General features: G+C 40.1%; 1 pseudogene; it reads right to left on the bottom strand.

The window, feature by feature from the left end:
* Positions 1-8250: 8250 nt before the first annotated feature.
* Positions 8251-9303, bottom strand: LOC701092 (uncharacterized; annotated as a pseudogene).
* Positions 9304-10540: the final 1237 nt, after the last annotated feature.

The following is a 10540-nucleotide window of genomic DNA, read 5'->3' on the forward strand; positions in this document are numbered from 1 at the left end:
ATCCTATCCTGTTACTGGCTTTCAAAATCAAAAAGCGTTCATTTGTAATACTTTTCTTTAAAAATAAACATCCCAGGATTGTTTTCATCCTTTTTATTAATTAACCCCTAAGCATGGTGCTAAAATACTGGGCTCGTTTTTTTGTACTGCATGACCAAACTCCTACATTTTGAACCACTTAAACACTTCTCTTGAGAGCCAGACATCCCTAGTAGTGTGTGCTCACAATAGCTAATGGCTTAACAAGCACTGTCAGGCAGCCTCACATTTCAGCTGCTCGTTTTGCTGAAGGCAGATAATTTATGCTACATCCCAGAGCACAGACCAAGTACAGAAAACCAGAGAGGAATGTTAATGGAAAAAATTACAAATTCTTAAAGTGACAGGGCTTTTACATAGTTAACTCTTTTAATCAGTTTGCAGTGTTATCAGATTATGTGAAAGTTTGAATGAAATGTGGAAAATGATAAATGAAAGAAGTTTGTAAGAATAACAAATACAGTATATTTGATTTAAAACACAGCACATAGTAGGCATTCAGAAATATTTTTTGAATGAATAAGTGAGTGGGTGTGTTTTTATTTTCTGATGTACTTAATATACATTTGATTTTGTTACTACTAAATTTTACTGAACTGGCAAACTTTTTAAATATGTGGAATGAATTGTAAGACTGACAAATCTTTAAGCAAATGTAGTCTAATTTTTGCTAGAATTTTTTGAGACATTTGCCTTATTTTATGGCTATGACTTAATCATAAATATCGGCAGAATATTAATCATAGCTCTCAGACAATTCAGATTTTTCAATTACCTCAGATAAATTTTCTGCTTAGTTTAGTTAGAGCACAATAGTAAGAGCAAAATTGTAGGGTGGACCAATCTAAAAGTGTTATGATACCCTGGGTAAATTAGTTCTTCCTAGGAAAGACTGACACATTTTCTTCAAATAGAAAAGTTACTTCTGGTGAGAGCAAGAACTGATTCTCAAAAAACACTATTTTTTACTTTCTTTGTTGAGAGAGTTAGGCTTTAAATTTGGTTAACAAATAGCCCTCTGATTTTTTTTTTTTTTTTTTTTTTTGTAATAAAGGAAACAATACCTACCAATTATTAAGTACTTTTCATTGGTAGTGACTGTACTAAGGCCTGTACTGAGGCAGGCATTGCCTCACTTATTTTTATCCTTACTCCAACATTATGAGGTGTATACTATTATCATCCTCATTTTACAAATGTGGAACAGAGGCATAAAGCCAAGGGCACAGAGCTATTAACAGATGGAGCTAGAATCCAAACAGAGCTCTGATTCTAGTATTTAGTCACTGAGTATTTAGTCATTGTCTTTCTATGTGTGTGTTTAACTTATCTAAAATAGTTCATAAGGTTTCATTTGAAACTTATCTCACTTGCTAGTGAATGTGCTACTGTTTGATGCTATAGAAACGTTTTCACTTTCTTTCACTTTTAACATCCTATTCTCTGGGCCTTAGGAACTAGGTAAGCTAATAAACTTGCCTTTTGAAACAATACTGAAATAGCCAACATTTATTGGCTGCTCACTTTGTGCCAGGCACTTCCTAATTGTTTTACAAACATCTTATTCATTACAACATTCTTCTACTATTCGCCCCTATTTTACAGATCAAAAAATGAAGCTTAGTCAGGTTAAGCAACTTTGCTACCGAAGTTAGGAAATGTTGCTACTAAAGTTAAGCAATGTAGCAAAATTAAGCAACCCCAAATCATACAGGTTAAGTAAATAAGCAGTGGAGTTGGGATTTGAACTCAGGTTGTTTGACTGACAGTTGGCTTACTTAACCACCCTGTTCTACTGCCTTTTTTTTTTCCCCCCGGAGATGGAGTCTCACTCTGTCATCTGGGCTGGAGTGCAGTGGCATGACCTCAGCTCGCTGCAACCTCCATCTTCCGGGTTCAAGCGATTCTCCTGCTTCAGCTGCCGAGTAGCTGGGATTACAGGCACCCGCCACCACACCCGGCTAATTTTTTTGTATTTTTAGTAGGCATGGGGTTTCACCTTGTTGGCCAGGCTGGTTTTGAACTCCTGACCTCAGGCGATCCGCCCTCCTTGGCCTCCCAAAGTGCTAGGGTTACAGGCGTGAGCCACTGCTCCCGGCCTTCTGCTGCCTTCTTAAATTAAGTAGTGGGCCTGTCTCTGAGCAGGTTCAGACACCACTTCCCCTCCCTTGTAAAGTATGCCTCTCACTGGCATTCCCTGTCCACCAAGTCTGCAAAACTCAGACTCCCATAGAACATTGCTCTGAGACCTATCAGGCCTGCACATGTTGGAATGTTCCATATAGATTTTTTGTTTTCTCATGGTTAGAACATTGACAGCCTTCAAGATTCCCCTGAGGGAAGACAAACTTTTTTCTGACATGTGAGCCACTCTCTGGTTACAGATGGAGGGTGTGGATTGCATCTGTCTTGGGGCTGCTTCTTTCTCTCACTTACCAGCTGAAATGCCCCAAGCACTTGCTTGCTTATTTTTGTTCTTCCACTATTTCCCACCATTTTTTTTCCCCTTACGGTGAAGCACAGATCTTTCTGTTTCATGTGGCACCAGCTGTCTGGTTTGCTCCCTCTGTACCTGTTACCACCAGCTGGAGCAAATGGGAAAGAATACATTTGGTAGAATGTGTTGACCCATGAGGCCTACCTTTGTTAGCTCAGTGGGTACCCTCCACAGGAGAAACAGTGTGAGTTTTTGTAATCTTGCTACTCTCCCTGGGAGGTCTTTTAAGGGCTGAGTACCTAAAGATGTTTTTCTATCAGACTTTTTTTCCCCCCCACCTAGGTTCCATCTTGCATTCCACTGCTAAATCAGATTAAAACCAAAAAAACTGATACCTGTGATGGAACGTTACAGTTCACAACTGCTTTTATATTCATTCTCTCATTTAACCCTTACAACCACCTGGTGGTAAGTATTATACATACATTTAGGTATGAGAAAACTGATTTAGCTGGTGGTTGAGGTGGCTCATGCTTGTAATCCCAGCATTTTGGGAGGCTGAGGCAGAGGGATCACTTGAGCCCAGGAGTTTGAAAACAGCCTGGGCAACATAGGAGAGCCTATCTCTATAAAAGAAAAATAATTTAACAAAAAAGAAAAGAAAACTGGCATAGAGTAGTTTAGTCATTTGTTGAAGATCATGCAGTCCAATATACTTTTCCCAGGGAATCTCTGTTCCTTTCTACTATCTGATACTATAGTAGCTTTTTAATTGTCTTTTCTTTGTTTTTTGAGAGGGAGTCTTGTCCTGTCCACCCAGGCTGGAGTGCAATGGCACTATCTCGGCTCACTACAACCTCCACCTCCCGTGTTCTTGCAATTCTCCTGCCTCAGCCTCCTGAGTAGCTGGGATTACAGGCCTGTGCCACCACGCCTGGCTAATTTTTGTATTTTTAGTTGTGACGGGGTTTTACCATATTAGTCAGGCTGTCTCAAACTCTTGACCTCATGATCCACCTGCCTCGGCCTCCTAAAATGCTGGGATTACAGGCATGAGCCACCGCGCCTGGCCTATAGTAGCTTTTTAAGTAGCATGATTATCAAGTTGAGTGAAACTCTTGAGAAGTGTTTTATACCATGTAAACTCTTTGTAGCAGAGAGCATTTGGAATTTGGAGGTCAGCACAAGTGACCAAGCTGTGGCAGGTGTTCAATAAACTGTTGAACTGAGCTGGTCAGATATTGTCACTAACCTGAAATATGCAATCTAGCCTCAGGCAACCCTTTTAATCTAGTTTGCCTTGTATTCTTTTACTGCCCTGATGGTTTCAAAGGGTTGTTGTAAGGATCAAATGAGATAACCTATAGCTTTACAGAGTGATATAGAAATGTAAGGAATTATCTTTATGCCAGTGTTTTAAATTCTGAATTTTTCTGCCAAACACACTTTCTATTTCCTTTATGAATATTTTTCTTTGAGATTATCTGGTCTCAAAAATGCTGTGGGAGTATTTTAGTGACTGATTGTATCCCTCTTTAAAAAAGAAAAATAGAAGGAAAATGGAGAACAAAAAAGAACAAGGGTTAATGGGAAGTGGAAAGGGTAAGTTTTAGGCCTTGGAGGCTGCACTTTTAAAGAAAGACAAACAGCAAAACAGTTGAAGAGCAAGTAAAAGGCAAACATTTACAGAGTTCTTACTGTGAGCCAGGCGCTGTTCTACATGTTTTGGTGTATTAACTTGATTAATCCTCACAGTGACCTTATGAGGTAGATACTCTTCTTATCTCCACTGTACAGGTGAAGAAACAAGGCACCATGTGGTTAAATAATGTGCACAGGCCATACAGCACCTAAGTGGTAGAGCTGGAACTGAGGCTAGTCAGCATTGCTCCAGGGCTCCAGTGCTTCGTCTTCACTATGCTGCCTTTGTAATCTGGGATGTGAGAGAAGCAGCACATGGGATATCTTTTAGAAAATGGAAGAAAATGCTTAAGGAGAGAGCATTTGATCCTGCTGTAACATTATTTGTCTTCAAAATACTTTTTGCTCACTGTTAAAACATAGATGAATCAGCAAGCCATAGGATTGGTAGATAATATTTTTGTCTTTTAGCCTGTCCTTCAACCAGAACCAGTCCTATCTGCTTTTACTGGTGATTTTCTAAATTTTATTTCTCAGTTTCCTGATAATTTATTCTTTCCCCCAAACTATAGTGCCAATCGCCTGAGTAAGAATGAGACTTTCTTACTTAGTGTAGTTCTTCTTTCTTTTAGCCTCCTTGCACTGATTAAAGCTATTATTTCTTTCTTTTTAAATTGAATATTTTGAATAGGCAATATAGTTCAAAAATAAAAAGAATAAGAAGGCATATCATGAAAATTCTCCTTTCCACTCCTTTCATCATGCTTATTTCCTAAACACCCCAACCCCAATAATCAGTGTTCTTAGTTTGTATTCTATCTTTTCAGTTTTTTTTTTTCTAGACTGAGTCTCGCTCTGTCGCTCAGGCTGGAGTGCAGTGGCATGATCTTGGCTCACTGCAAGCTTCGCCTCTCGGGTGCAAGTGATTCTCCTGAGTCAACCTCCAGAGTAGCTGGGACTATAGGCGCCCGCCACCACGACTGGCTAATTTTTTGTATTTTTAGTAGAGAGGGGTTTCACCGTGTCAGCCAGGATGTCTCGATCTGCTGACCTCGTGATCCGCCCACCTTGGCCTCCCAAAGTGCTGGGATTACAGGCGTGAGCCACCGCACCCGGTGAGTTTCTTTATGAATATAGAAGCAATTATGATTTTTTTAAACACAAAAGGTAATACTATTCTGCATCTTACTTTTTTAACTTACTGTATCTTGGAAATCTTTCCATATTACTACTTAGAGAGCATTTTCATTTTTTCCTTTCTTGTTTTTTACGAGATATAGTAATTCATTTTGTGGAGTATACTGTATTGGACCAGTCGTTTATTGATGGACATTGGAGTTTTTTAGTTTTTTTAAAGCTACCACTTAAAATGCTTCAGTAAAGGGGCAGGAAAGGTAAAACTAAGACAAGAAGCGACATCTAGAAAATCTCCAGATACGAAGTTGTGATCTAGGAGGCAGGAATGAAAAGGTTCCGGCTCTGCCTTGTGATGGGGCACATCTGGAGTGCCAGAGGCTTGCATTTTGACTACACCTGTTCTAGTTGGAGAAAGAAGGAAAACAACTAGCGTGGTGAAACCTCAACACACCTGAGCTTGGTTTACTGCAAAGTCTCGGGGTGAGGACGGATTGACAGCTGGTATATGAACTGCCCAAAGGTAAACTGTTGTAATAAAGAAATTGATGGCATGATAGATAGAAGTGAGATAAGCGCTATTATCCACAGGTAAACTTCTTTCAACAGACTGCTACCAATTCTCATATATAACTTGCAGTAGAAAAAAATTAGTTCAACAGCTCTATTCCTAAACCTTTAAGTAAGCTCTGACACCTTATCAAAGAGCAAAAGAGTAGATTTGTCTTTGTACCTTGGACACATGTCAAATAAAAAACCTCAGCAAAGGGTAAAGTGTTTAAAAAAGAAATGAAATACCTTAAACCTATGATATTTAGTACTTTATTAAATGCTTCTTTTGATGACAGTGTCAAGGAACAGTTTAATCTTAGGCTTTCTGAGGTTAATAATCACATATGTGGGATTTTATGTCATAGTTTTGATATGGATTCATGGTTTTATACTGTTGATAAATAAGAAATAGCTTGTAAGCTATCATAGATCATCACTGTACTTTAAAAAATGGAATATAGCTGAAAAACGCAAATATATAATTTATAACAGTGTTACACAAATGTGATTTTAGGGATTGACAGTGAAATGTAAGATTTTTTTGTTTTGTTTTGTTTTTTTGAGATGAGAAGAGTCACACTCTGTTGCCAAGGCTGGAGTGCAGTGGCATCATCGTGGCTCACTGTAGCGTCAATTTCCTTGGCTCAAGCGATCCTCCCATCTCAGCCTGCTAAGTAGCTAGGACCATAGCTACATGCCAACACACCTAGCTAATTTTGAATTTTTTATAGAAATGGAGTCTCCCTATGTTGCCCAGGCTGGTCTTGAGCCCCGGGGCTTAAGCGATCCTCTCATCTTGGCCTCCCAAAGTGCTGAGATTACAGGCGAGAGCCTCCATGCTCAGCCTGATATTTCAAAATGTTAACGTTGCAAAGGATTTTCTGATCTGCCTGGTTAAGAAAGAAAACTTAATATCGCTTCTGATATTCAGCTATAAACTCAAGGGTTGTTTTGGAGGGACTGGTTTTTTTATTTCAGAAAGACACTTATCAATATTCAGTATCAAAACAGTTGCACTATTGATTTCTCTTTCTCCCAATCAGCCCCAAAGAGGCCACATCAAAAGAGAGTGCATTTTAGGCCAATAAGCTGCAGAATGTACACCTAGCAGATCTCATAGAAACCTTACCAGAAAATGGGGACTGGGTAGGGAAAGAAGCTTTAAAAGATCAGCAAACTGCCAGCCCACGGACTGTAGAGGCTGTCACAGCCAGAAGGGGGTGGCCAGGGTGCCACAAACCCAAGGAAGCAAAGTTTCAAAATAATACAAAATTTAAAAAAAGTTTTGTATATAAGGTATTCAAGATTTCTCCAGCACTGACTGATACAAAGCACAATGAGATGGCACTTTTAGAGACAGCAGCTTCAAACCCAGAAAAGACTAATGAGGTGAGTTTCACATGGCTGAATCAGTGTCAAAAACATAATCTTCCTTTCTTTCTTTCAAGGAGGTAGGAAAGCAATTAAGTGGTCACCTCAACTTAAGGGGCACATGATCCATTCTATAAGTTTGGTCACTTCTAATGAAAAAAAAAATTGAAATAACGTTGTCCAAAGATATCTTTCTCTTTTTTTGAGACAGAGTCTTGCTGTGTCGCCCAGGCTGGAGTGCAGTAACATGATCTGGGCTCACTACAACCTCTGCCTCCTGGGTTCAAGTGATTCTCCTGCCTCAGCCTCCTGAGTAGCTGGGATTACAGGTGCATGCCACCACGCCTGGCTAATTTTTGTATTTTTAGTAGAGATGGGGTTTCACCATGTTGGTCAGGCTGGTCTCAAACTCCTGACCTCATGATCCACCTGCCTCGGCCTCCCAAACTGGTGGGATTACAGGCGTGAGCCACGGTGCCCAGCTGGGTTTTCAGCTTTAAGATATCTTTTTTGTTGTTGTTGTTGTTGTTTGGCTAACTCCTCCTGGAATCATCTTTCTGGTTTGACTGGTACTTTGTACAGAGCAACGAGGTTTCTCATAGTGGAGTCTTTTCCTGGGCTCTGTTTGGCTCTCAGTAAGGCAGGCCTATACTTTTTCCTCTCCTCTACGGAGAGGGCAATATGCATTAAGCTGAAAAGTCACCTTCTGAAAGTGAGAAAGGGGTTAGATTGCTGCTTCAGAGCTGTGGAATTATTTGGAATGTTTTTCAAATGGTTGCTACAAAACAACAAAAAGGTAATCACAAAATGTGTACATCACAACATGCTTTTAAAGACACTATGCATTGTGCTCACATTTCCTTAAATGTTGTTTCCAAAGGTGCTCAGCCTTTAGCCCAGCTGGAACGCAGAGACAGTTTGGCAAAAAAGAAACAGGGGAGGAGGGGGCCACGAAAGTAGAAAGCAGCCCCTAAGTTAAAGATCAGCCCTCAGTTAAAGATCAGCTCCAGGCAGGCCAGCCTCAGGCCGAGTCAGGGACAAAGGGAGGAGCAGCAGCAGGGTAGGACTGGGGTGTTCTACATCTCATTCAGGTCAAGCACAGTCTGGTACAGCATCCTTTGTGCAGAGAGGTTCTCCTCTTTGTTGCGTTTCAGTTTATCTTCCAAAGTCATCAGTTACCTTTTCCAGCTTGGCTACCAGTCTCTCAGTAAACTCAGCAGGGGTCTCTGCCCCCTTGAGTTCATCGGTGAGAATCTTGATCTCTTCCTCATATATGTCTTCTTTTTGAGAGTACTTTTCTTCAGCATCACGTAGACACTTCAGGTTCTGGTCCATCAGTCTGATCTGCTCATCTGTCTCTTGTCAGTGGGACTCTGCCAGCTCAGCTCATTCGTCTGTGCATTCCAAGTCTCCTTCAATGATCACCAACTTACGAGCCACCTCTTCATACTTCCTATCTGCCTCTTCTGCAATATGCTTAGCTTCTTTGAGTTGTATTTCCTTGAGTTTCATCTTTTTTTTTGTTTGTTTGAGATGGAGTCTCGCTCTGTCGCCAGGCTGGAGTGCAGTGGTGCGATCTCAGCTCACTGCAACCTCCGCCTCCCGGGTTCAAGCGATTTTCCTGCCTCAGCCTCCCAAGTAGTTGGGACTACAGGCGTGTGACACCACACCCAGCTAATTTTTTGTATTTTTAGTGGAGACGGGGATTCACCTTGTTGGCCAGGATGGTCTCAATCTCTTGACCTCGTGATTCGCCCGGCTTGGCCTCCCAAAGTGCTGGGATTACAGGTGTGAGCCACTGCGCCTGGCCCTTTTCTTCATCTTTTAAGGCCTGGTTTTCAATAACTTTCATACCTCTTTCACTGTCATCAGCAACTTTTTCCGCTTCTTCCAGCTTTTGCAGGGTAGTGGTCAGGCACTCCTGAGCATGGTCCAGCTCCTCTTCAACCTGCTGGATCCTAAGGTTCAAGGAGGCCACCTCAACCTCAGTCTGTTCCCGGGGCCCACCTTTCTCCCCCAACTTCTCACTGGAGGTGCTCAGCTCTCTCCTCTGCATCATCTGCCTGCTGGATCTTGCACTTCACTTCTTCCATGGTGGTGATCCCAGCCATGGTGCCCACCTAGCTACTGCTCGCACTCTGGTTCCTGCCTCTTCTGCTCAGCATTGCAGCTGCTTCTCCTTTCTTTTATTTTCTGTATTAAGTTTTGTTTCCTTTTGTTTTTAAAGCAACAGATGAAAGGAGATAAAAATGTCAAGGAAATACTGACTTGAACTTTATAAATATTGGTTCTGAGTGGGGATGATAAAGCAGATAAAAAAGGGAACTGAAGTATGACTGAAGGAATCAGATTTCTCTAACCTTGATTTTCAAATGGTGCATTCTGTGGATATAATTATAAGTAGCAAGATTCTTTAGCATTTGGAGTTAAATTGTGAGGAAGTTATCAGGGCACATTTTGTGTTCTTCATTACTTTGAGAAACTTTTCTGAGGTTCATTGAGAAAAATATTTTTGAACTCTGTGAAATCCGAGTAACTCTGGAGGAAAAGCAAATTGAGTAAGTTGTTCTTTCCTCTCTGAGGTTTGATAAGGTGTAAAAATGTATTTAACAAAGGCAACTTCTTTTTCCTTAAAAAAGGTTTTTTAAAGCTTTTTTTTAAAGAAGTTTTTTTAACCCTGAAAAAGTTATTTTTAAAAAAAATTCAATTCAGTGTGTTAATTTTATCCTCTCTATAAATACATTTTTTGTATATTTAAGGTAACAGTTTCAGAAACATAACTGAATAGCTTGCTTGAACAAAGAGTTTGAATCTATGATGAACTAAATTATGTCTTCCCAAGTAGTCCACTTAGACACTGACTTGTTACCCTCTTTCTCAAGTCCAGTTTTTCTGAGACTAGACCAGTTACATTAGGATCACTTTGGGTCTTTAGGTGTGATTATTGTATTGTGATAATGCTAAAAATATTCATTCTTTTTATAGATACAAACTGAAGTGTTAGTGGATAAAATGTCAAGATATTTGGGATTATTTTAAAAATAAATTAGGATGAAGGGTAAGCGAGTGGCAATGTAGATGAAACAAGACTGGTCATATGTTTATTTATGGAAGGTGGATGAGGAGTATGTGGGTAATATTATAGTATTCTCTCTAATTTAGTTTAGGTTTAAAATTTCTATTGCAAATAGTTAAAAGAATCACTTGTGGTCTTGTTGAAAATTCAGATTCTTGAACTCCACCACAGATCTCTTAAGTCAGAGTCTCAAGGATGAAAGATAGGAAATGGCTTTTAAAGTAGTCCACTTTTGCTCACTGAGGTTTGAGGATCACTGGTAAAAAATTTCCTTGTGTACCTCACTCATT

Source organism: Macaca mulatta, chromosome 3 (genome assembly GCF_049350105.2).
Source record: "Macaca mulatta isolate MMU2019108-1 chromosome 3, T2T-MMU8v2.0, whole genome shotgun sequence".
Classification (NCBI taxonomy): Eukaryota; Metazoa; Chordata; class Mammalia; order Primates; family Cercopithecidae; genus Macaca; species Macaca mulatta.